This window comes from Sorex araneus, chromosome 8 (assembly GCF_027595985.1).
Source record: "Sorex araneus isolate mSorAra2 chromosome 8, mSorAra2.pri, whole genome shotgun sequence".
NCBI lineage: Eukaryota > Metazoa > Chordata > Mammalia > Eulipotyphla > Soricidae > Sorex > Sorex araneus.
The window spans coordinates 69135068-69159639 of record NC_073309.1 but is presented as its reverse complement, the minus strand read 5'-3'; positions in this window follow the sequence as shown (position 1 = coordinate 69159639).

Below are 24572 nucleotides of genomic sequence, written 5' to 3'. Positions count from 1 at the left end.
TGAGTTCTGCTTTCTCAGTCAACTCAGGGTACAGCTCACCCTTAACCTCCAGCTTTACCTGATTTGGGGATTGCTACAACTGACCTCTGGCACCTGGCTATCCTTTCAACTTACACGTCTTCATTTTATGTTTTGGTAAACACCAAATCTCTTGGATCCTGTGACACCACATGACTTATCAGGTGATGATCATTTGGTTGGCTGTGGATATGCCAGTTTATGTATAGGGCGTTCTTGACTGATATGAGGGAGTGTTCAGAAGACAACTAGGAAACTACATTAATTGCTAGAACCAAACTCTGACAAGTTCCCTGGCTTTCTAGTTATCCTTTTACTAAAAGAACATTGTTACTTGCTTTAACTGTGGTGTCAGAATCAGCAGTAGTAGTTCACATTCTAGAGAGCACAAAGACAAGGTGTATAACTAGGCATCTTTCAATCAAAATAAAATAAATACCAACAGAGAAAGGGTGAACACTAAGGAAGTTACATTCAGAATTTGCATCTAGCTTCCAGGACCTTGACTTTCTCTCAGAAGAGGAATAGAAAGTATTCATGCCACATCTCATACTACTTGACACAAGTCCTGTTTTCATGACTTATTGTCAGAATGTAGTCAGTGAAAATATGCAGTTTGTTTTGCAAAACACAGATTCACAAAATATTGATGACCCCCATGCAGGGGAGGAGGCTAACTGAAAACTTAAGCAGGAATAATATGCTTTAATGATATTGCAATTAAGTCGGTAAGGTTGTTTTGCAACTGCCAATTTTCTACTCATTCAAGGGAAAAGGGAGGCCTTTGTTTTTGAAAATAAAAAATTTCAAACTGTCAGGTTTTACACTATAGGCCAAGAGCCCTTTGACATCATCTTTTTGTGAGGCACTTTTGAAGAAAATGTGTTATTAGTATAAGAAAATTATGACTACTGTAAACAAACAATAACTACTAGTTTTTCTGGCATTTGTTTGACACATGGTTATGGAGCTGTCGCAGTACTAAGCCACTTGAAAAGTCATTGATCCAAAGCTCAGTATTTTCAGGGCAGCTATTGTAAATTCTACCATAACAGAGTCATATCGGGTAGTTTATGACAAGCTCTGATGCATCCTTCGGTAATAACCTGGAATCCTTCACTGAGAAAAAGTAGAAACAATTCAGGCCCCTGCAGAAGTAGTCACCCCACCCCCAGCGTGGTGCCAGCAAGAAACTGTAGCAGGGACTCCCGTCCCCTTGTGGTGTTCTTGTACCCACATCAGCCTGGAGTACTGTTTGCAGGTTGCCTTAGTGACATGAGGCTCACATAGCCTGGCCTTGCTCAAATAGTTTGAAGAGGTTATGGGGCAGACTGGAGAGATAGCACAGTGGATAGGGTACCCAATTTCCACCCCAAGCACCACATATATATTTTTTTTTGAGCACCTCTGAGTGTGGCAACAACAACAATAACAAAAAAATTGGAGTAGAGGGGTAGAAATGGAAGGATCTCCACTCCAACTTCAGCAGAACAGATGTGAACTTCTGTTTCACACACTGGGAAAAATCATGTTTTTAGATAGCTCTATAGTGCTGTAGCACTGTCATCCCATTGCTCATTGATTTGCTCGAGCAGGCACTAGTAACATCTCCATTGTGAGACTTGTTGTTACTGTTTTTGGCATAATATACCACGGGTAGCTTGCCAGGCTCTGCCATGCAGGTGGGATATTCTCAGTAGCTTGCCGGGCTCTCCGAGAGGGACGGAGGAATTGAACCCTGGTTGGCCACGTGCAAGGCAAAAACACCCTACCCACTGTGCTATAGTTCCAGTCCTCCATAAAGAAAACAAATTTTATGTGATGTCATAGAAGTAAGATGACTATAGGGAAAACAAAAAGGAAGATAAATGGAGACAGAAACCAAATCATTTGTAAGTTAAAACAATCCTTGGGGCACTATTCCTGATAAAGTAAGGACTGTGAGGTGAGGAAATCAGGTTTGAATGTCTTCACTGTTTCCCTGGCTTGAGAATAGAATAAATTTGATGAGATGCAGGGAAATAGAGCAAAAGGAAAGAACAAATAACCATCTTCTAAATGGAACTTTCGGGTATGAATATACTAGGCTTAGGATGTAAATAGTCTATTTTATCATCTTTTGTTTGTCATGGCTTATTTCATCTGCCACCTTCACTTGACTATGATGACCAGATGTTTGGCCACATGTTAAATTATATGTTGCTGGAAAGATACCTCATATATAGGATTAACTTTTACAGCCAGTTGACTTTTAGCTAATTATCCTCCATAATGTAGGTGGGCTTCATCCAATTAGTTGAATTCTTAAGAGCAAAAACTGACGTTACTAAAAGAAGAAATTCTGCTTCAGCAACATATGCCAAATCTTTTCTTTTCCCTCTTTATTTAAAACATACACATGTAAATTCTGTTTATCTAAAAAAACAAACTTGGCAAATATTCCAGTTATTCTAAGATGTGTACGCATGGAGAGGTTCTGATGTTCAAGGTCACATATCCCTCATTCAAACCCCAAATCTGTCCCTCACAGCAAAGATGAAAAATACTTAATTGCTTTGATTCTTAGTTTTCTCAACTATAAAGTGGCAGCAATGTTACTTATCTTCCTGGCATTGTTTCTATTGTGTCTAAATAGGAAAAAGATGTGTGAAAGCAGACCATACATGACTTGCTACGGTAGAAGACAATCACAGATGAGAAATTCTGTGGATTATTTACTATTCAGCATGAATTGAACTGAAAAGCATTCAGCCTGTTTCAGCAACTATTGAGGTCTGTGAATGGAAGTCTTATTTCAACTCTTATTTCTAGGAAAAGTCAATTAAAATAGCCACTTTATTTTACATATAAATTTTCTAGTATGGACTTCCTGAAACAATAATCCCATGAGATTTTTTTTGGAAAAAGCTCTAGACTGAAATGACTTACAGTTTGTATATTATAGCACCCTTTGGGTGTTTATATTTTACATTAGTATATTAAAAACAGAAATTCTGCACTATCATTTAACTTTGCATTATCTAATTATGGTAGTCATTCAAGCTGTTTAAAATTCTCATTTTCTCTCCTCTCCCAAGCAGATGGGAAGCTTTACTTTCTGATTCTTCTAATTTAGGTGTGGTCATACGACTTACTCTAGACAAAAGGAAAAAGAAAAAACAGAAATTTGAATGAAATGTCATGTGACATTTATGGTGGAACAAGAAAGCTAGTTCCCTTTTCTTGTTTGAGTCAATGTGGAGGCAGAAGGTGTGTGGAAATAAGCTGTCTCTTGCTGAGTAGTCAAGAGCAAAGCACCGCATTATGCTGTTCCAATTATTATTGCCACATAATTCAGCCTATTTTGTGTCATATGGAATTCTGTTTTTCAAGAAAAATAAGGTGGCTCTCAGGAAGATATCTCAAAAGACTGGAGCACACATTTGTAAATGGGAGCCTTTTATTCCTGGTCCTGCATGGTTTCTCAGGCAACTCTGGGAGAGGTCCCCAAGCCAACAAACTAACAAAGACAAAAATACTTCTATAAAACAAAATCAAAAAAGCTCTAACATATATGTCATCTGTTTAATGATTGACTGCAAATATTTTTTAAAAAACTGTTAACAGAATCTGAATGAACAGAAAAATGTTTTGCATCACCAATAGGTATATGGACAGAGAATCAATTTTCCAGAAAACCCTATTAACTAAAATACTTTGAAGAATGCTGATCTATAAGGGTTGTATAGTTTTTTTCTTCTAGAATCTGAATTATCATCACAAAAATTAACTAAATAAAGGTGTGATGAAATACAAAGTAGATAGAAATAATTTTCCAATATTTATTTTCTAGACATCATCCATTTTCATGCTTTCTGTCATTGACTCAAATTACACTTTTTTTCTCAATGTCTCGACCCCTGTCTTATTTGTTATTGATTATTTCAAATAGTATATTTTCAATAATTACCAGGTTTAACAGTAGGATTATTTGCTCACTCATTTATTTAGGACAGTATCTTATTTTACCCCTGATGCTGTTTAAGCCTGATTATTATATATATCATATATAAAAAGGGCATTTGCCTTGCATGTGGCTGACCCGGGTTCGATTTTTTCGTCCCTCTTGGAGAGTCCAGCAAGCTACTGAGAGTAACCTGCCCGCACGGCAGAGCCTGGCAAGCTACCTGTGGCGTATTCGATATGCCAAAAACAGTAACAACAAGTCTCACAATAGAGACATTACTGGTACCTGGTCAAGCAAATTGATGAACAACAGGAGGACAGGACAGACAGTGCATATATATATATATATATATACATGTGTATATATAATATATATAATATCTAGCTCCCTTAAACTAGGAACTGAATCTCACTCATTTTATTAGCTCTTTAGTACTTATATATATGTATATATACATATATATACACATAATATATATAATCTCTAGCTCCCTTAAAATAGGAATTGAATCTCACTCATTTTATTAGCTCTTTAGTACTTAACACATTATTTGATGTTTAGACAAAGTGCACTGAATGTTCATTAATTATTGATACAACATTTAATAAGAATATCAATAATAATTAAACCTTTTAGTACTTAAAACCTGCTGAAAATAAGATAAATTTTATATGATTATTTTATTTTTAATATTATGCCTATGTGGCAGATACTGCCATCCCCATTTGAGAGATAAAAAAATTCATACGGAGAATGGCTAAGCAGCTTAACTAAATTTGCGCAGCTATTAAATAACTGTTATATTGGCTACTACAGGTCTAGATAGATGACTTCAGTAAAGATATATTTCAAATTATGTTTTATGCATCAGCATGTGTTTGCATTTCTCATGTCCATTTTTGGTTAGCAGATATCAAAGTTTGGCAGACTTCTCTTGACTTAGCGTGCACGCACACACATGCACACACACCACACACACACACACACACACACACACAGATTGGGGTTTTCAAAGAAAGGAAGACTGAGTTAAATGACAAAAGACAAAAAGGACCATCGTCTATAGCATAAGATAATGAGGCTGCAACAGCAAGCCTGAGCTCCCCCCTCTCATAAATATGGAGAAGTGGCAAAGAGCAACTGAGGATGGAAGAAAGAGAAAGGAAGAAAGAGACTGCTGTGTGTGCTGCACATTTTTCTGCGGCAGGGATGAGGGTGAGGATCAGTGATCCCCTGGCTTAGAGACAGAGGTAAAGAAAATATTCAAATAGCATCATTGGATATTAGAGGCTGAAAGAACTGGGATAAGCTGAAGATTACTTTTTAATAAAAGTAGCTTTCAAAGTTTTCTTTGTCTCATCTATCTTATTTGCCGCATTCCTTGGAAACCCTGCCATTACCATTAATTGAAAGAAAGCGCCCAGTGTGCTTAAATCACTGTCAGAGGGGAAAAAAGACTCCCTCAGATCAAAGAATCAACATTATGATTGATGAAAAGATAATCCTATTTCTGTGATTCACTGGAATTGATTTCTTTGAGGACCATCCACAATCCAGTTCACTCATGAAGGTTGGTACGCAGTGTAACTGTGGCTTAATAATTACTGAATGAATGCCTACTATGTGCTAGACTGAGGTCAAGTGTTAGAGGAGGAAAAGTCCCAAAATAAAAAGTCCCTTCCTTCCAAAGGTGTGTAAAGATAAAGGCAGTGTCTGGCATGTATAAGAAATAAGAGCAGCTCAGGATGTATTTGGGACCTTAGCTAAGAACAGACGAAGGTGATCTAAAGGAATGTTAGGAAATTTACTTGTGAAAAGTCCACAAAAACCAATGAAAATATCTAAATATAATATTGTAAACAAGGGCAGAGGAACTTCAAATTGTTTTTTAAAAGTTGAAGTATAAAGTATGTATATTATAGAATATGGATTACTGATCTTTTATCCATGTCTAGGGGTATAGGCTTTCTCCTGTTTTCCATAAGTGATATCAAAACATGTAATAGGATTAGGAATGAATACAGAAAGCAAATTCCTGGGGGTATATAAAATAAGCCTGGATATATATGATGCAAGGATGACAAATCTGTGTCCAAATGATATAAAGTTTATCAGTTTTGATATAAATAAGCTGAAATGCAAATACTATCAGAATGCTAAAGCAATTTTTGATTTTATTTCCATGTTACTCACTGAGTGAGGGCCAAGGAAGAACATCTTTCAATTTATCTTACTTGAACAGCTGTGTATTATCCAGTAAGACCCAGAAGAGCTCCCACACACAGAGAGTTGATAAGGTCATCCCAAATAACCTATCTATCCCTAGTGACTCTCACCTTGGACCAAAGCTAATTGAGATAAAATGTGTACAGGACACAGTGGGGCAGTCATTGACCTGTTGCCCTATTGTATTCCTTAACCCACTCATCTTGTTAGAGATCCTGCACACCTGGGTTCTTCTACCAGTTCCTCCATGTGTGAGACTCATCTGAGGGTGTGGAGAGTGTCTGTGAGCATGCTGTGGCTCACATTATTCATTTGTATAAATAAAAGAATTTGACCACAATAGGAATTACACGGCACTTAATAGTGAAGTCAGAATGTAAGGTTGTGATCAAATAAATGAATGATGACTGGAGCAGTTTAGAGAAACAGGACAAAAGGGAAGACACTTTTGTGCTTCCATGGCCTAGGAAGTAACAGTTTAAATTAGAAAAGATGTATTCTTATACTGTGCCTGCTCATGATTCAAAATGGTTAGAAAGTGTGACTCTGAACTGACTGAGGGAGTGTTCGTAATCTATGCTTAACAGGGGGTGACCCCAGTCAGGAAAGAGGTAGAAGAGGTAAGACATTTAGCATGAAAATGACAACTAGATAAATGGTGAAGTGCTACAAAGCGCATCACGCCAAAATATGGCACTTCAGCATGATCATTATTTTGAGTCAAGGAATTGAGAAGCAGTAGATATTTGAGAAGTGCTAAGCTCTTCCTTACATGTCTAAGAGAAACATAAATGTATAAACATTATCCTCCTCTCTTGTTATCTTTAAGAGCAAAAGTTAGTTATCTAAGATAACTCTAAATTCTTGTCAGTCCTGAGCAGCACCAAATGAATCTATATACCAAACTTTATTATCCAGATATTATCTTCTATTAGTTTTCCTGTGTACATGCTTTCCTATAATTTGTCATCCCATAGTAAAATCCTTTACTATTGTTCAATCATATAACTAAAAATATTGTTCCTCTGTTAAGATTTAAGACCAGTGCTTACCACCCCTTTGAGTCACTCATCTTAAAGTGCTCTCAAGTGTATGAAAGATGCACTTGTTGCTTTCTCTTCTTAAGTCTTCTTGAATTGGTCTACTATACAGGGCTTCCAGCGGAGAAGTCAAAATGAGTAAAAGGAAATGATTTTTTATTTGAGGGCAGAATTTGAAGCATGTTTGGAAGGCTTTCAACAAAGTGGGAAGGAATTGAGGTGGAGCAATAATGAAAAGACACATCACACAGATAACAGAACTAATCTTAAAGTATAAAGGGAAGGAACAACTTATTCTAATTTGTTGTAAGCAGCTCAGGACTAATGAAATGAATGGATGAAGGTAGGGTGTCAGCTATTCATCTTTGGTTATGCACTTTATACTTAAGAAGCCATATGGCACAGTGATTTAAAGGCTTACTCAGAAACTCGAGCCTGAGCGGTAGTATAGCGGGTGGTGTGCTTGCCTTGGATGTGGCCAACCTGGGTTCAATCTCCCATATCTCATATAGTACCCTAAGCTCTGCCAGGAGTGATTTTTTTTAACTTTTAAAAAAAATTATTAGTGAATCCCTGTTACAGATTTACAAACTTTCAAGCTTGCGTTTCAGTCATACAATGATCAAGTACCCGTCCCTCCACCAGTGCCCATTCTCCACCACCAATGATCCCAGTATTCCTCCCACCAACCCCATCCCTTCCCCTCCACCCCCCTCCACCTCTGTGGCAGGACATTCCCTTTTGTTCTCTCTTTCCTTTTGGGTGTTGTAGTTTGCACTAGAGGCATTGAGTGGCCATTGTGTTCGATCTATAGTCTATATTCGGCTCACAACTCCCAAACCAAGCTGGTCCTCCAAGTACTTTTACTTGGTGTCCCCTTCTCTATTTGAGCTGCCTTTTCCCCCAGCATGTGAGGCCAGCTTCCAATCCATGGAGCCAATCTCCTGGTACTTATTTCTACTATTCTTGGGTGTTAGTTTCCTACTCTGTTATTTTATATTCCACAGATTAGTGCAATCTTTCTATGTCTGTCCCTCTCTTTCTGACAAATTTCACTTAACATACTTTCCATGTTGATCCATTTATATGCAAATTTCATGACTTTGTGGTATAAGATGATATCTCATTGTTGTTTTGATCTGCTTCTCCCTGATGATTAGTGATGAAGAGCATTTTTCACGTGCCTTTTGGCCATTAAGATATCTTCTTTGAGAAAGTTTCTGTTCATTTCATCGCCCCATTTTCTGATGGGACTGATATCTTCTTTTTGTAGAGTTCAACTAGTGCCTTGTATATCCTTGATATCAACCCCTTATCCGATGGGTATTGGGTAAAATATCCTTTCCCATTCTGTTGACTGTCTTTGTATTTTGGTCACTGTTTCTTTTGAGGTGCAGAAGCTTCTTAGTTTAAGATAGTCCCATTTGTTAATCTCTGTTTCCACTTTCTTGGCCAGTGGCTTGTCATCTTTGAAGATACCTTTAGCTTTAATGTCATGGAAGGTTTTGCCCACCTTGTCTTCAATGTATTTTATGGATTCTGGTCTGAGGTTGAGGTCTTTAATCCATTTTTTTGTTTTTTTAAAAAATTTATTTATTTTTAATTAATGAGTCACAGTGAGGGTACAGTTACAGGTTCACACATTTTCATGCTTGTTTTTCCCTCATGCAATGTTTAAGAGCCCATCCCTCCACCAGTGTCCATTCTCCACCACCCATGAACCCAGTATCCCTCCCACCCCCTAGTCCCATTCCCCCTACCCCACCCCACCTCTGTAGCAGGGCATTCCAATTTGATATCTTGCCAGGAGTGATTTTTGAGTGCAGAGCCAGTAGCAACCACTGAACATTGTTGGGTGTGGGAAATGGAAGGAAGGAAGGAAGGAAGGAAGGAAGGAAGGAAGGAAGGAAGGAAGGAAGGAAGGAAGGAAGGAAGGAAGGAAGGAAGGAAGGAAGGAGAGGAAGGAAGGAAGGAGGGAGGGAGGGAGGGAAAAGAAAGGAAGGAGGGAAAAGAAAGAAAATGAAAAAAAAGAAAGGAAACTGAACCCACACTACATAGGTCTCAAATTCCAGGACTATATTTTTAGGTTTGGAACCACAAACTAGTTAGTACAGCATTCAGTAACTCATTCATGAAAGTTAGCATGAAATTTAGCTCTACTATGTAACCTAACAGCCGCCATGCTCCAGGCCACTTTCTGGACACATCATAAAAACTTCCTACACATTTTCTATCATTACCACACTATATTTGATGGAGTTCAAATATGGTGTGAGCCATAGGAGTACCTGTAATGGCAATTACAGGCCGCCCTAAAAGCCTCCATCCCTCTCAGAGAGCCCAGCAAGCTACTGAGAGTATCCTGTCCGCACGGCAGAGCCTGACAAGCTACCCATGGCGTATTTGATATACCAAAGGCAGTAATAACAATAGGCCTCTTTCCCCTGACCCTGGAAGAGCCCCCAATACAGCAGCGTTAGGAAGGACGAACAAGGAAAGTCTGATAAAATCTCAAGGCCAAACCAGGCTGCCCAAATGAAGAAGGACTAAAATGACTGTACTTTTAATGCACATACACTGGCATCAGAAGCATCCATCAAGGACCTGATGGTGCAAGTGCAGAAGATTAAGTTCAACATCATTTGGATTGACCGCGATAAGAAGGCATTGATCACATTATACCGTTTTCAACACTGGAGAAGAACTTTTCCTCAGAACATGCAACAGTAGAGGTGTCAGTGGTGTCAGTGTCCTTGTCAACATGAACTTGGCCATGAACATTGATTCGTTTGAATGCCTAACAAACTGAATCAGACAATTACGCTTGAATAGATGTGGCTTGTTTCTGGCAGTTTCTATCTTCATTGCCTACGCACCAACATCCAACTACAACAAAGAAGAAATTGAGAAGTTCTACATGGAGCTGGAGAAGTTCTATAAAGGAGACCACAACTTCAATAAGGTCATTGTCAGTGATTTTAATGCCAAGATAGCACCTAGAAGGTCACCCAAAGAACTCCACATCGGGACCCAAGACCTAGAATGGAAAGAACAGAGTGAGAGACTGTTTGAGTTCATCATGTTGACCAAGACCGTCAGTGGTAACTCGCAGATTCAGAAGGCCGAATCTAAATGTTGGACATGGCAGTCTCCCAGTGGACAGTTCCACAATGAAATTGACCATATCATATCCAATTGACAGTTTTGCCTGACCAATTTTTGCTGTTGTCCCAAAATTCCAAACAAGATCATACCACTGTCTCCTTCGTGCAAAATTCTACTTCATGGTGCAGAGAGAAAGGGCTGCAAAGCTTAAGAAAAGAACTCCCAGAACGACCACCAACTGGGAGATCTTTTGCATTATTACAAGAATATGGGAAGATGCCTTCATTGACAACATCAATGAGGAATATGATCAACTGGTTCTGCATCTCCATGATTGTGTGAGGAATGCAGAGAAAGAGAAAGCTACGAAAAGTTGCCTGTCTTCAGAAACTCTCAAGCTTATTTACCAATGTGGTCTGGTGCTAGCCTCAGGCAATCACAAGCTAACGTTTGAGTTCGCAAAGCTGTGCAGAAAGAGATAAAGGAAGACCTCAAAGAGAAGAGGAGCAGTAGTGTTGGCCGATACAGCAGAAGCCAGGAAAGGTATTTGAATACCTGCCTGTCCTGCGCCAACTACAAAACCAAGATTACTGCCCTCTGATGTCCTGATGGATCTATCACATCTTCCAGAAGGGCAATGGAAAAGGTTATCCAGGACTTCTACTTGAATCTCTTTGATAGCTATATACACCTGCCCATATACCAAATTCCACAGGAGGGATGTGTTGTTGGATTCTCCCTTCCGAAATCTAACACACCATTTTGTCGGTAAAGAAGCATACAGCACCCGGTCCTGACAAGGTCAGACCTGAACACCTGAAGAATCTGCTGCAAGTACTCATCAATACACTGGCTCGGCTCTTCACATGCTACCTGTCTGAGTGCAAGGTTCCGTCCCAATGGAAAACCAGTAGGACCATCTTGTTGTACAAGAAGGGAGACATCCACGACATCAGTAACTATCGCTGGATCTGCCTGTTGTCTGTCTACAAGTTATTCACTCGAGTCATCCTGAATAGGATTGACAGAACACTCGATGAAGGACAACCATGTGAGTAAGCCAGGTCCTGAAAAGGATTCAGCACAATCGACCATATGCACATGGTGACCAAACTCATTGGGGTTTCGCCGGATTTCAAGAAGCTGCTCTGTCTAAGGTTCATTGATTTAAAGAACGTTGATTCATTCTGTTGAGACTGAAGCAGTCATTGAAGCCCTAGCCAAACAGGGCGTTCAAACTCAATACATCAGGATCCTCAATGAGCTGTATTATGGGCTGACCACCACGATCTTAGCATTCTACAAGGAAGTGGTCATCGAAGTAAAGAGAAGGGTTTGGCAGGGTGACACCATTTCACCAAAGCTCTTCAGTGCCACCCTTGAGAACATCATGTGACAACTGGAATGGGAAGGTATGGGAGTGAAGATAGATGGTTGGCAACTACACCACCTCTGCTTTGCCGATGACATCGTTCCATCATTCTCATAACACCAAATATTAGCCAAGTGTTACAAATGCTGGCCGACTTCGACCGTGAGTGTGGAAAGGTTGGACTGCAGTTGAATCTCACGAAAGCAATGTTCATGAGAAACAGATAGTTCCTGATGTTCCATTTGCCTTCAATGGAACAAACATCTCCAAATGCAGTAGTTATATGTACCTGGGTCGAGAAAACATGACAAATGACCTGGCATGTAAGGGCGCAGGAGGAAGAGAGCAGCATGGAACACCTTCAAGAGCCTTGGAGAAGTGGTTAAAAAGACGAAGAACTGTTGGCTCTGGGCATATCTTTTAGACTCCACTGTATGCACTAACATACACCTCAGAGACCTGAGCTCTACAAAAACAGGATGAGAATGCTATTTGGGTATCCAAAAGAGGAATTGAAAGAGCTATGCTTGGAGTATTATGGTTCACTCAAATGAGAGAAGGAATCTGGAGTTCTGATCTCTGTCGAAGATCGAGAATCAGGAACACTGTCTCGTTTGGCAAGGCATTGAAAATCAGATGGGCCAGACACATAATGCGATTTAGAGATGACCACTGGACTAGAGTTGTTACCAACTGGATTCCACAAGACGTCAAAAGAACGTGTGGCTGCCCACCTACGAGATAGTCAGACTTCTTCATCAAGACCCTAAGTGAACGGTTTGAGGCTCTTTGTGTTCCTGGAGTGAGCATACTCCATTGGGCTACACTAGCACGCAGCAGGGATGAATGGAGACCTTACTGGTGCCTGGCTGAGAAAATTGATGAACAATGGGATGACAAGTGATACAACTGATGTAACATATCAACCCCTCAAACTAGTGGCTTAAAGTAAAGTGCTTATACATATATGGTTCAGCTAAATGCTTTCATAGTTTCAAATTCAGTGCTTCTAATTTCAACAGGGCTTAATTTTTGTCTGCTAGTGTGTCTATGCTCTTAAAACTATTTAACCTCACAGTAATGAACCATATAACTAAATACTCTTGGCTTGGCTTTCTCATGTCTAGGGTGAAAAAATTAAACATGGCTTTGGCTGGGATGGGTCTGTTCTCGGTCATCTCCCCCTGAGCATGCTAATGCAAACACGTGCAGTGGCAGGATTCTGAGAAAGAAATAAACAAAGTCTCTTTGTCCTAGAACTCAAAAGATATATCACCTACACTGAATTCTATAGGCCAAAGTACGTCATAAGGTCAACTCATATTCAAAAGGTGGAAACATAGATCTCCCTACTTGACAGAAAAAGATGAAGTGCCCAGTTATAAGTAGTATCTATTTGAGCAGAAGAATATTTTGCATTTCAACTGGCTAACAGCCGTATTTTCTAGTTAGTGCTACTGTGAGGAATAAATGAGTTGATGTGTTTAAGTGGCTCAGTACTCTTTGGCAAGTAATCAGTGCTAACTTTTATTACTAGGCTACTAGGTGAAATGAACCAAGCAGAACAACACATCTGCTAGTTTAAGGCAGTGGTACCACTTATAATCACATTTCAATCAACATTTAAAATACTGTTACCAGAAAGTGTAACATTCTATTCAAGTATTTTAAATTGTAAAGGAGGAAAGAAGTCTAACCTTCAGTTGAACCTTCAGTTCAATTTTGACCCAGTTTAACCATGACATTTGCCAGGATTCTGAAGCTATCTAAGTTTCTATTTTTTTTCAGTGGTAAAGTAAGGGGTTTGGGCTGGGTGATCTAAGTGTCTTTTAATGGCTAGTAATTGACAAATTCATTCAAGGCTGTTCTTTCTGATTTTATTCTAACAACTAATGGGAAAGGTTGAGTTTTCCTATTGCATCAATAATTTTTAACAAGGGAATGTCAGACAAAAATGGGCTGCTGAGAATAAAGTAAAATGTATTGTCAGAGACAAATTGACCTAAAACATTTTTCTCAAATTCAAATTGTTGGAAAGGCTAAATTGGTCAAAAAATTATCTATTATAGATCTTGGTAATAGTTCTTGGTAATTTTGACACATTTGAAGTAGTTTGTGAGCATTTATGAGTCCTTAAGACTTTTGTAGTTTTTTTTAGGACTTGAGAGAAAAATAATGTTTTTATGCTCATTTAGAAATCATATTAAGTCAATGAATAGGCAAAACAAAATGTAATTGTTTTAAAATTAGTATTTCTAGCTACTGTATTATGAACATGTATTATGATGATTTTGAATTTTATTACAATATTTACAGGTTTTACACATATTTTTGGTAAAAATGTGCTTTTTCCATGTAATCTTGCTATTTAAAATATAGATTTGTTTTTATCCAGCGGCATTGACTTTATTTAATTTTATTTCTTGTTCCATTTTGGTTGAATGTTCCTTATGTATCTCAACAAATTCCTAGGTAGCACTTTACTATGCAATGTTACAGTCAGAATTGAAACTCTAATGAAGCATGTGCATTCTCTGTGGCTTCTCAAAGAGTTTGGACTAGGGGCAAATTTGTTGACCTAACGGTGTATAAAACAATGTATGAGTAAAATTCTTGATAGCAGATGATGGAGCTATTGTAACCTAAACTAAACAAAAGGGAGAATAGAAATATATACCATCCTTCTTGATACAGTTAATCCTTACATTATGTTCAAAGTTTAAAAACTTTCAAATTGAAATGAAAAATTCAGAATGTTGTAGATAAATATGATAGTTAACACAAATTTCAGTAATATCCAATGATTTCATATGTTGCAACCATTTTTACATTGTCTTATCCTGAAGATTCTTTGCAAAAGGATGAATGGTAAATTAATATAGTTTAGGGTTTTTATTGTTGTTATTTGTATATCTTTGGTATAGTCCCTTTGGTGTTAAGGGGTGACTCCTCACTGTGCTTAGGGTCACTCCCTGTGGTGCTCAGGGAACCATGTAGTACAGGAACTGAACCAGGATTCATGCATGCCTTTTGATTCTCTCTCTCTCTCTCTCTCTCTCCCTCCCTCTCTCTCCCTCCCTCTCTCTTCATCTCTCTCCCTTCCACTCTCTCTCTTGCACTCTCCCCTGCATAAAATTGTTTTTAAATGAGTTTTAGCACATTTTGGTAGGATACCACAGAAAGTATTACTAACTAACAAAAGCAACCAAGACTGGGTAAAAATATATATTGCCATAAATTTTAAATAAATTCTTTAAAAATGTGGAGAAAAATCCAGCAAATTCTGGAAAGTGAAGACTGAATTTCTAAACATTTTCTCCAGTATGTAAAAATTAATAATCCATGAGCAAAAAAAATTTACAAAAGAATAGTTGCATTCAATTACTTTTTGATCCATTTGGCTTTAGGCAAATTGGTTTTTCAACTGGCTACTAAGAGAAGTGGTTAACCAGAGGGACCATGGGGATCATTCAAAGAAGCAGGTGTGTATGTGATCCCCAATACCACAGAGCCCTAGCAGGGGCAAGGGGGCCTTAGCCACAGCGGCACAGCAGGGTAGTGCCTAGATCTTAGAATGGCCAGGACCACCACTGCAGAGCACTCTACCCCCCGCACTCAAAAAGAAAAATAATAGTGACCAGAATCAAGGCACTCCAGTGTGACTGGTTTGTGGCACGACTTCCAATGACACAGACTTTCATCTTGACTTGTCAGTTTATCACCAACATTTTTAACTTTTTGCTCTTTCATTACTAACTTACCTGTATGTTTCTAGTCTTTGGTGTCTTGCCTTAATTTATAGCCAGTGAGAATTAGTTGAGGTTCTCAGCTTTCTGCTTTCATTCTTAAGTTTGTTTGTTAACCTTTGTTCGTTCTTTGGGGTGGACAGAGGCCAGGTTACTCACCTGGCAGCTCCTTCTGGTTCTTTCTAGCAATGGCTCTACAGAAAGCTCTTCTCTCAGGAATTCGCTCAAACTAACTCCTATCAAAGTCCTAATGCTAAAGGTGTCAAGATTCTCCTCTGACCTTCCTGGTACTGTGGGCCTGGCACTCTCACCTCTTTGCCAAATCTATCAAAGTGAACTAATTTGCAACCACATTTGTACTAAACAAATCAGATCTCACCAAACCAATAATAAAAATGCCTGGAACAAACCAGGTCTAATAAACCGAATTTGAAAAGATATGATAATCTTTGCATAATAGTAGTTTATAATATAAAATATTAAATTGAATGATCAGGATAGAAAGGCATATTGCTCTATGTCAACAAGTAAAGAAAGTGTTCTAAATCTTGAAAAGATTTTTTTCTTTATGAAGCAATAATCCATCACCAAAATTCAATATAGAATGGTTTAGCATTTAATTCTACCCACCAGAGACCTGATTCTCAGGGAATTGTATGAAGTGCATGTTTACAACTTAGTGACTATTTTTTGCTTAGTAATTTATATGCATTATTGTCAAACAAATTAAATGAAGTGCAATTGTTTACTTTTAAAATGTATGCAAAATACCACAACTTAACAATTTGTACGAAGTTTAGTAGAGATTAGTATACATTGACATTATCATGCAACCAATCGCCAGAACTCTTTTCTATTTTAGAAAATTGAAAGCCTATATCCATTTAGTAAAAATGTTTCCCATTTTGATCTGCCCCTGAGGCATCCTTCAGCACCGCTCCCAGTTTTCTTCCTCTCCCAGGTCAGTAATCAAACCTGGGACAACACTTCCCTCGCGCCCTCACCTCAGGAGTCTCCTTGGGGGACCCTGAGCTACCCCACCTCCCTGAGCACTATTCCATCTGCCCCGGAACCACCCTCTAGCACTGGTCCCGGTTTTCTCCCTCTCCCAGGTTTCTGCCCCCCTCCCACGTGGCACCCCACCCACATCGTGGTAGTGGGTGTGGCGTCCATGAGTGGGTGTGGCCCATTGGGGGGCGGCCAAAGTTATTTTCCCCTTTTCTGGCACTCGAAAATCACATTTTCGGCTGGCAAAATCCTCCACAACATTGAAGCCAACAGTATCTTCAAAGATGACATACCACTGGCCAAGCTCGTGAAATCAGAGATAAATAAATGGGACTATCTCAAACTAAGAAGCTTCTGAACCTCAAAAGAAACAGTGACCAAAATACAAAGACAATCTACAGAATGGGAAAGGATATTTATGCAGTACCCATCCATTAAAGGGTTGATATCAAGGATATACAATGCACTGGTTGAACTCCACAAGAAGAAAGCTGCCGACCCGATCAAAAAATGGGGTGATGAAATGAACAAACTTTCCCAAAGAAGAAATCCGAATGGCTGAGAGGCATATGAGAAAATGTTCAACATCACTAATCAGCAGGGAGATGCAGATCAAAACAACAATGAGATATCATCTCACACCACAGAGACTGGCCCACATCCCAAAAAACAAAAGCAATGGTGTTGGCATGGATGTGGGGAGAAACTGCTGGTGGGAATACCTACAGGTTCAGTCCTTTTGGAAAACAATATGGACGATTCTCAAAAAGTTAGAAATTGAGCTTCCATTTGACCCAGCAATACCGCTCCTGGGAATATATCCCGGAGAGGCAAAAAGGTATAGTTGAAATGACATCTGCATTTCTATGTTCATTGTAGCACTGTTTACAATAGCCAGAATCTGGAAAAAACCAGAGTGCCCAAAAACAGATGACTGGTTAAAGAAACTTTGGTACATCTACACAATGGAATACTATGCAGCTGTTAGAAAAGATAAAGTCATGAAATTTACATATAAGTGGATCAACATGGAAAGTATCATGTTGAGTGAAATGAGTCAGAAAGAAAGAGACAGACATAGAAATATTGCACTCATATGTGGAATATAAAGTAGCAGAGAGGTACGAGCTTGCAATGATGCAACTTCTGGCAAAAATTTCTCTGGACTTAGTTACTAAAATACTAAAATACAGAAGTCAAGTGGCCGCTCGACCTCAAATCTCTTCATCCTCAGCAATGGAAAACAAATTATCAAATGCTTCCTTTTCAGCAGGTCCGACTTTGGGGGGAGAAACTCAAAACAATAATAGTGAGTCTTTTGTTGAAATATTGAATGCAATCAGAGTAAAGTGAAATTTATCAGTTTCATAGGCGGGGTAGGGGGTTGGGGGGCTGGGGGGGTGGGGTTCTTGGTGATGGAATATGTGCACTGGTGAAGGAATGGGTGTTTGAACACTGTATAACTGAGACTTAAACCTGAAAGCTTTGTAACTTTCCACATGGTGATTCAATTTAAAAAAAATTGTGAATTCTTTTAAAAAAATCACATCTTCATTTCCATCACCTAATTCTCTGGAGATTATCCTGAAGATTATCTCTGGAGATTATCCCAAACATATTAGGACAGTAGTTCAGTAGCGTATTCCAATTGCACCATAATACTGGCGTCACTAGAAGCTCTACAAGTCCAATATAAAAAAAACACATACTCTGAGGCTTCACTAGAGATCAAACCTAAGCCACTGAGGAGCACCTGAGAGGAAGAGACTAATACTGATAGTGAACTGGAAGGTTCCACAACCACACTACTATAAAAGCATGAAGAAACAATGAAAATCTTCTCCACAGGGAGAAGATGATAAAAAGGGTCCAGGCACCTCAACAAGCATTATCCACAAGCTTGATCTCTCTGATAAAGAATTCAGAGATGAAATATTGAAGATGTTCAATAAACTAAAAGAAATGGCTCAACAGACATCCAGGAAATTAAAGGAGGACATGAAAGAAACAATGGAATGGACAGCCAAGAAAATACAGGAAGAAATGAGAGCAGAAATATAAAAGCTACAAAATGAAGTGTCACAAATTAAGGATTCTGTAGATGAAATTAAAAACTCAGTGGGTGCCTCATTAGTGGAATGACCACAGCCGAAGACAGAATCAGTGAACTTGAAGATGAGCTACAGGAAGCTTACAGGCACAAACAAACAATGGGAAAGACCTCAAAATAGCTCTTGGGCAAATCAGAGACCAAGGGGATGATTTTAATAGGAACAACATTAGAATCATTGGAGTACCAGAAGGACAGGGAGACAACCCCAATGAAAAAGCCACAGTTAAAAATATCATTGCTGAAAAGTTCTCAGAGCTGGAGAAGACAGGCATCCAGATGCAAGAAGCCCAAAAAGTGCCAGCTAAAAGAGACCCTAGTAAAAAGACTCCAAGACATATCATAGTCAGAATGATGGATGCCACAGATAGAGACATAATATTGCAAGCAGCAAGATCAAAGAAGGAAATCACATACAAAGGAGCACCCCTTAGATTTATAGCAGACCTATCAGGAACCCCTCCAAGCCCGAAGACTTGGAGGGGGATATAGTGAAAAATGTCAATGAAATGAACGCCTCACCAAGAATACTTTACCCAACTAAACTCTCATTCAAACTTGAAGGAATGATACACTATTTCATGGATAAACAACATCTCATGAACTTCATAAACTCAAAACCAAACTTAAATGAAGCACTAAAGGGGGTACTGTAAGACAAGAAAAAAACCTACAATTACAAGAATCCCTTACAGAAAGATAGCACAAAACCCATGACAATAATCTCCCTCAATGTCAATGGCCTAAATGCATTAATTAAGAGACACAGAGTGACAAAATGGATTCAGAAACTAAACCCAGCATTCTATTGCCTACAGGAAACACATCTGAACAGTCAGAGCAAACAAAAGGCCAATATTTACTAGTCAAGGGATATGTACAGCAGGAATAAATCACACTCCTAACCGTGTACGTACCTAATGAGGGACCAGCTAATTACTTAAAACAATTGCTAACAGATTTTTACAAGAATATTGCTAACAACACAATAGTAGTTGGAGACTTCAACACTGACCTGTCACCTCTAGATAGATCTACAAGATTAAAACTCAGAGAGGAAACACTGGCTTTGAAGGAAGAGACAAAAGAGAGAGGGCTAATAGGTCTATACGGGACTTTGCATCCCAAAAAGAAAGAATACACATTTTTTTTCAAGTACACACTGGACATTTTCCAAAATAAGACCATGTGCTGGTTCACAAAATATACCTCAATAGAATCAGGAAGATAGAAACTGTACCAACTACCTTTGTAGACCATGATGCACTGAAGAGAGAAGTCAAACACACACACATACTGTTGGTGGGAATGGCGAATGGCTCAGCTTTTTTGGAAAACAGTATGGATGCTTCTCAAAAAATTAGAAATTGAGCTCCCATTTGACCCCAGCAATACTACTTCTGGGAATATATCCCGGAGATGCAAAAAAAGCATAGTAGAAATGACATCTGCACTTACATGTTCATTGCAGCACTGTTTATAATAGACAGAATTTGGAAAAAAATCGAGTACCTGAGAACAGATGGCTAGTTAAAGAAACTTTGCTACATCTACACAATGGAATACTATGCAGCTATTAGAAAAGATGAGGTCATGAAATTTGCATATATGTGGAGCAACATGGAAAGTATCATGTTAAGTGAAATGAGTCAGAAAGAGAGGAACAGACATAGAAAGATTGCACTCATTTGTGGAATGTAAAGTAACAGAATGGGAGACTAACACCCAAGAACAGCAGAGATAAGTACCAGGAGGATTACTCCACAGCTTAGAAGCCAGCCTCGAATGCTCAGGGGAAAGGCAGCTCAGATAGAAAAAGAACCGCTTAGTAAAAGATGCTATAGACCGAACATGATGGCCAGTTAATACCTCTATTGCAAACCACAACACCCAAAAGAAGATAGAGAACAAAACGGAATGCCCTATTAAAGGTATTGAGTTGGGGCCGGAGTGATAGCACAGCGGGTAGGGCGTTTGCCTTGCACGCGGCCGACCCGGGTTTAATCCCCGGCATCCCATATGGTCCCCCAAGCACGCCAGGAGTAATTCCTGAGTGCAAAGCCAGGAGTAACCCCTGAGCATCGCTGGGTGTGACCCAAAAAAGCAAAAAAAAAAAAAAATAAAGGTATTGAGTTGCCACTGTGTTCAATCTATAGTCTACTTGCAATACCCCTATTGCGGACCACAACACCCAAAAGGAGAGAGAGAGAACAAAAGGGAATGCCCTGCCACAGAGGCAAAGAGGGGGGCTGGGGGGAGGGGAGATGGGATGGGAGGTGGGAGGGATACTAGGTTCACTGGTGGTGGAGAATGGACACTACTAGAGGGAGGGGTGCTCGAACATTGTATGAGGGAAACACAAGTATAAAAATGTGTAGATCTGTTACTATACCCTCATGGTAATTCACTAATTAATAAATAAATAAATAAATTATTTTTAAAAGGGAATGCCCTGCCACAGAGGAGGGGGAAGTGGGGTGGTAATGGGGTGAGGGTGGTGGGAGGGATGCAAGGACCATTGGTGGTGGAAAAATGGGCACTGGTGGAGGGATGGGTACTTGATCATTGTATGACTGAAACACAAGTACGAAAGTTTGTAAATCTATAATGGTACCCTCACGGTTATTCACTAATAAATGAAAAAATAAATATTTCCCAGTTTTCCTTCCTCACCAGTCTCAACAACTACTTTTTTAAAAAAATTTTCTGCATTTTTTCTCATACGATCTGGAGAATTTTTTGTTAAGACTAGAATTCTAAAAGATGGTATAAAGAAAGTATATATGAAAAATACAGAAAAGATTCATTTTTAATGTTTTTAAAGGTTTGTGTTGGAATTCTTCTATGCTGTTATAGATTAGCCTGAATTTATGGCATGCTTACAGTTTTAAATTGAGAATGCATAAAGACCTATAGAAAATCTTCTCAAAGTTCTCCTGAAAATAGTTGAGTGGAACAAACATGCTCTTCGTGCATTAGAGGAAAAAATGGCATGCGAATTAATTTCACTTGAATTTTTACAGGTACTTCAAGTCAACAATATGTTCTTATTTTATATTTTATTTTATACTTATACACTTATACATATTTCACATTTTCTTATATCTGTGAAGGTAAAAAAAAGTCTTGTGTAGATTTAAAAAATAGTTGCCAAGACTATAGGAAAAATAAATAAGTTAGACTACATCAAATCGAAAACTTCTGTTCAGCAAAGTAACTGTCAATAAAATAAAAAGGCAACTTATAAATAGAAAAATATTTGTTGACCAAATATATGCTGAGGGATCAAAATCCAAAATACATGGAAATGCAAATCCTAAAACCTTATACAAATAAAAAGGAATGAAACAACCCAATTAAAACATGGGAAAATTAAATGAATATTTTTCCAATAACATGTAAATGACCAACAAGTAGTTGAAAAGAGTGTTCAGCACTTCTGGTCATGAGGAACATGAAAGTGAAAATCACAATGAAAACCCACATGTTTGAGTGACTATTGTCCAGGGGATATCACAAGTGCTGGTAAGAATGTGGAGAAAATGTAAAATATGTACATTGTTGAGGAAATCTAAACTAGTACAACACTGTAGAAAATAGTATACAGTTTCCTCAAGAAATAAAAAGCATTATTACCATATTATATGAAAACTCCACCTTTCAATATATATTTAAAAGAAATAAAACCACTATATGAGAAGTGGCTTATTCCCCCATGCTGGTTGTTTCATTATTTATAATAACCAAGGCATAGAAACATTGCATTGATTAGTAAGGAAATATGGTTTGTATATACACACAGGAAAGCAGATATGCATACAATAGTATATTAGTCTGAAAGAAGATCTTGCCATTTGTGTAAGTATAGATAAACATGGAAGGTTACATTAATGTAAGTAAAATAAGTCAGATTAAGAAAGAAAACTTGCATAAAATCTTTTTTTTTCAAATTTAAAAATAAAGAAGTTTAACTCACAAGAATAGAATCAGTGGTTATCAAAAACAAGGAACAGGAAAATTAGAGAGGCATTGATAGAATGCTAGAAACTTTTGATTATAATATAAGGCCTGAGGATGTAATGTATAAAACAACAACTGTCATTGACAACACTACATTAGCACTGTAGCACTGTCGTCCCGTTGCTCATAGATTTGTTTGAGTGGGCACCACTAATGTCTCCATTGTGATACTTGTTATTGTTTTTGGCATATTGAATACGCCACTGGTAGCTTGCCAGGCTATGCCACGTGGGTGGGATACTCTCGTAGCTTGCCAGACTCTCCGAGAGGGATGGAGGAATCGAACCTGGGTCGGCTGCGTGCAAGGGAAATGTCCTACCCGCTGTGCTATTGCTCCAGTCCAACACTATATTAAAGAAATAAAATTTTCAAAGAGAGTAAAACTAAAATAATCTAACCAAAAAAGGAGCAGAGATTTGTGTAATATATATCAGGTAATGGATGTGTGTAGGATAACATTGGATTTGTCCTTTTAGCCTTGCTGCAGGGAACTTAGTTTACCATAAATCAATGTCCTTTCTGTGTGGACACAAGAAGACAGTTAATATTATGCTTTGTAACTAGGGAGCTGACTGACTCCAATGATATTTACTCCTGGGCATATGCTTTCTCAACTCAGTTGCCCTTAATTCCTAGCACTCCAAAAGCAGGGTCCCAACGAGGGACCGAATGGACCCAGGGCAAGCTGTGAGCTACCTTGGCATCGAAATGGGCAAGGCCAAAGCACTACAATAGTCAACTATAAGTTGATAACATGGTCATAGACAAATGCTGTCATGATCCAAAAGTAACGACGAGACTAGGACCCTGCCCGGGTTAGGAAGACTAACCTGGCCTGAGGACTGTGGTCTGGATTATATAGTGAATGTCCTCGGGAAGAACCAAATTTTAAGTCTGATATATCTCTTATTGTGCTCATACAGAATGACATTGCTAGAAATATTAGAAGTAAATTTACTACAACTATTTAAGTGGATTACTAGCTAAGGAAAGAAGAAAGCAACACACCCTGGATGGGATCCTGCCCTTAAGCGGACCTCCTAGTAATCCAGAGTAATCTCCTTAGATGAGATTTTGTTAATCTTCTGGAGGAGTGGTCTTACCCCTCTTTGTTGATTTGTTAATGTTCAACCCACCTTTGTGTCATCACCCTAAGTGATTGCTGTATAATCTAAGACTGTAAGAGAAGTAGGGGAGAAGACACAGAAGCAACAGAGAAGAAATAGAAGCAGGAGAAGATACAGAAGTGGGAGAGAAGACACAGAAGCAGAGCACAAAGCAAAAGAGAATCAGGGAGTCATCAGAGCCAGAATCAGGGGAAAGGAAGAGCACAAAGCAAGTGAGAATCAGAGTCAGAGAAAGAGTGAGAAGCGAGAGCGAGTGAGAATCCAGAGACTGAAGCAGAAGGGCTCTGGAGAGAGAGATCGGAAGAAGAGAGATCCGAAGAGACCAGAGAAGAGACTACAGAGACAGAGACAGAGTGACAGACAGAAGAGAGCACAGCATTACACACGGAAGCAGAGCACAAGGAGGAGCCATCCTGATCCAGTCCATACACAGTGGCTCAAGAGCACCGAACTCGAGTGGCTCAAAAGAGACAGTACTATCCCAAAAGCCAGCAAGCAAACAACACACATCATCACATCACCCCCTTGCACATGCACACACATTTGTACTTTTCACAGATGTTTTCATTAATTTGATACGGGGATCCCTTCACAATGCAGTCATATAAAAAAAACTATGTTACATACTCTAACTGTCTTATAGTGTTGTCAGTTATACTTCAATATAGTTGAAAAAAGTCTAGCTGCTTACATTACATAAAAATTACTCTGGTTAATTTAAATGTATTTTCATATATGAGATTAAAGGTAAATTGGTTAGTTAATGTTGTTCACTTAGTTTGAACCTAAAAAATTAAATTTAATCTAATTAAATTAGATTAAATTAAATTAAATCTCAGGTAACATAGACTACT